The 3,865-nt window shown below is 34.8% G+C and overlaps 1 non-coding gene across 1 annotated transcript; it reads right to left on the bottom strand.

The window, feature by feature from the left end:
• Positions 1 to 3,480: 3,480 nt before the first annotated feature.
• On the bottom strand, positions 3,481 to 3,587 carry LOC129312265 (small nucleolar RNA R71). The gene has a single exon (XR_008593510.1). It is a non-coding gene; the product is annotated as a small nucleolar RNA R71 (small nucleolar RNA).
• Positions 3,588 to 3,865: the final 278 nt, after the last annotated feature.

Here is a 3,865-nt window from a genome sequence, read left to right as displayed (position 1 = left end):
TGATAGAACACATTTGTTACCCACTTTTATTTGTCAATTAGGACCATTTTATTAATGATTTATCACCTTCAAGTGCACACATTGCATTAGATTTGGAACTTTGCCTAAGTTTCTAAGATCAGTGCACTAGGGGCATTTTGGTCCAAAAATGAACTTTTGAGAAAATGTACAAGAAAAATTGACAAAGTGCATTTTATGTCCAGTTGATGAATGGTGAAATTATATTTTTAAAATTCATTTTAGTTTGGGAGTAATTAAATAAAAAAGTCAACACTTTCTTAAGTGTCTTAGTTTGTCCTAGTTTTTGGTTTGCCTTTGTGTGAAAATTTTTATATAATTTTGTGCAGCCTGAAACTTGGTTAATTTAATAAATTCTCCCTTCTAATTATGAATTTAATTCTGGACATGAATTAGATTTTATTATATCATATGCTATTTAATTGAATTATGTGATTTATGTGACATAGGTGGCATGTGACTTGTGCATCAATTGGGCAATTGAGGTCAACACTCCTTGAGGACAATGGCTGATGGTTTGCACGTGAATTATGATTATTTTGAGGGATTAATCAGCTAAAATGATGTGGATGACACATGGGAAATTAGGCACACATTGGAATCATCTACAAACCAATAGGAAGTTGCCACCTTGCAAGTGTGACAAGGCTCCCATTTACATTTTAATTTCTTTTTCCTTATTTTAATTAAGCTTCAGCTGATGGGAGACACCAAGGAGCACGCCATTTTAAGTCCCAAATGGGATCCAACACATATCTCATTCATCTTCCACATTCTCTCTCTCTTGTTCATAGTGTTCTTCATTTTCTCTCTTTTGTTCTTCATTTTCCAGCACCCTAACCTCCATTTTCAGCCACCAAACCTCCACAAAACTCATACCATTCTTCTCCTCTCTTCATTTTCGTTCCATCCCTTCCATTTTCACAAGGATTGAAGCTCATTCAAGAGCTATGGAGTTTGGCCTTCACAAGCAATCACTAGGGTTCTTGAAGATGAAGATTGGCTAAGTTTCTTTGTGGAATCCTAGAGAGATGAAGATGGAGGATGAGTCTTGAGCTTCAAATTGGCTAAGTTCTTTTGTTTCCTATCCTCTTCTCTTTTTACTAGATGGTTAGATTCCTTAATCTAGGGTTTAATCATCTTAGCTTATAAATTCTAATTTGAATTTGATGTTGATGTAAAGAGAGAGGATTGTTTCATTTAATTTCTTCCTTGGACAGCCATGACTGAATTTTGCCACTCTTTGTTTGGCACATAATCTTGTGTTTTTCAATTAGTGAATTTCTTGTGTTAATATTGCATAATCTTGTGGTGTTAATGCTTGTGTTGTTGAGTAGCTTGACATAATCTTGTGGTTGCTCAATTTATGTGTTTGACCATGGCTGTTGAGAGAGGATTTTGAGTGAATCACTTGGCTAATGTCTTCACCAATTGGTTAATTGAACTAGGGACTTTAATCTAGGGGAGGTTAGCTAATTAGGTAATTGGCTTAGGATAATTTTCTTAAGTCATGACAGCTTTAGTCAAGAGGAAAGGGAAGCTAAACTTAGCCTAATCATGAGAAGATAATGAGTCCAAAATCAACTAATCTCTAGGGTTCCATTATTGTAAAAAGGGAAGTTCATTTCACTCACTTTCACTAGCATTTTAATTACTTGCATATTAGGTAATTAGTTTAGATAATTAGCTAGATAACTAAATTCCTACAAACTTTGGTTGATTTATTTCACTAGATAACTTTCAATTAGACTTAAAACCATTCCTTGGAGATGACCTAGGGTTGGCCCTATATTGCATTAGGGTTAGCTTTAGTGTAATTTTGAGGATAAGCGACTAATTTCCTATCAAAATTTGGCGCCGTTGCCGGGGAATGGTTTAAGTTTAATTCTAAGGTTGTTTAGTACTTAATTTATATTTTAGTGTTCCTGAAAATTTTTTGAAAAATTATAAAAATTTGTGTTTTGTGTTTTGTTTAGTGTTTTTTGTGTGTTTTGAGTGTTTTTATTCTGTTTTGAAAAAAGAAAAAAAATTAGTGCAATTTTCGTTGGTTTGGTGTAGAGCTGAAAATACTCTGTTTCTAGTGTCTCTGTCTGAAATTGAAAAATTAACTGGGAATGAGTCTGAGGGAATTTGAACTTGAAATTTATTTCATTGAAAGCTCTATATCCTAGCTTCACTTTAAAATTGGTTTGGTCAATTTTGGACGTGGGAAGTGTCCTGTGGAAATTTTACAATCTAACAAGGTCCAGGGAGCCATTACAGAGGATTTCCAAAACCCTGTTTCAACTTTGAGTTAGCATATCTTCCTCTTTGTGCGTTCAAATTGATTGATTCCAGTTTCATTTTTCTTATCGCTGTCTTATCTTTGTTTCTTGTGTTTAGGATTTTCTTCAATTTTTTCCATTTTCCTATTTGAAAGTTTGTTAGAAGCTCTGAAGGTCTTCTGGACGAAATCCTGTTTCTCCAGACTGAGGACCAACTTGTGAAAAATTCTGGGAACGATTGGGAAGGATTTTTAATCTAAAAGTTTTTATATAATTTTCCTGTATATCTCTTGTGTTTCTCATAAAAGTTTCAGGGGAATTTATCATGTGGATTTGCTGATAGAAAATTCACAAGTTCACTGTCTCCAGAGAGCCTACTGTGCGAATTCCAGAATTGCCAAAGCTTCTTGATTGAGCATTTCTAACTCTCTTTCTACTTGTTTGGTGTTATTTTTTTTTCATTTTGTTGCTATTGAGTTTAATAAAAAAAAAATAAAAAAATTATTTCTCTTGCTTTTGTGTGTTTTGAATTGTTTCATGTTGATTTGCATTTTAGTTTAGCTTGTTCTTTGTTCTTAATTTTCTTGAGCTTGATTAGTGCATGACCCGAAGAAAACATACCTCTTTTGTTGAATTAGATCCAGAAATTGAAAGGACTATTTCTAGATTGAGAAGATCACAACCTATTCTTGATTCTCATTTTGTTTTGTAATTCAACAATGGAAGGTATCTTAGGACATGAGCATGTGCATAATGAGGGCCATGGGAATGGGAATGAGAATTTGCATGATGATGGCCATGTTAATAATGAATTTGAAGGCTTGCATAACCCTAGAGAGGAGAGGAGCATTAGGCAATTAACTCAACCTAATTGGCATGATAATCCTTATGGCTTATATGTTCCTCCTACTAATGTTCAATTTGAAATTAAATCCTCCTTGATTAATGCATTGCCTAAATTTCATGGGTTACCAGGAGAGGATTGTCATAGGTTTTTGCATACTTCCTATTGGTTTGTGATACTATGAAGCCTATGCATGTAAATGTTGATGATGTTCAAGCTAAGGCTTTTGTATTTTCTCTTGAAGGTTTAGCAAAGGAGTGGTATTTCAACTACCCTTCTTATGTGAAAGTGAGCACATGGGCCGAGCTAAGAAGACTCTTCTTAGATAAATTCTTTCCAAATTCCAAGGTCACCAATTTGAGAAAGCAAATCTATGGGGTCCAACAAGGAGAGGATGAGAGTCTCTATGAGTATTGGACTAGATTCCAAGGCCTTTTGGCTAAATGCCCACACCATCAAATTTCTAGTGAGAATTTAGTCCAATATTTCTATGAGGGCTTGATTCCAAGAGACAAAGTTAACATTGATGCCGCTAGTGGTGGATGCTTGATTGACCTCACTTCCTTAAAGGCTTGGGAACTAATTGACAAGATGGCTTCAAGTGGTGCTCAATACTCTACAAGGGAAAAGAGAAATGTGAATATGGTAGGTTCCTCAGTTCTTAATGATTCATATGTGGACTTGCTAGCTGCCAAGATTGGGAGAATGTTGGCTCCACAAATATCTCAAGTGAGCAATG

This window comes from Prosopis cineraria, unplaced genomic scaffold (assembly GCF_029017545.1).
Source record: "Prosopis cineraria cultivar Desert tree isolate PC_DT_omini unplaced genomic scaffold, ASM2901754v1 PC5, whole genome shotgun sequence".
Lineage (NCBI taxonomy): Eukaryota > Viridiplantae > Streptophyta > Magnoliopsida > Fabales > Fabaceae > Prosopis > Prosopis cineraria.
Note: the sequence above shows the minus strand (reverse complement) of the source record. Positions and strands in the feature narration are given on the sequence as shown.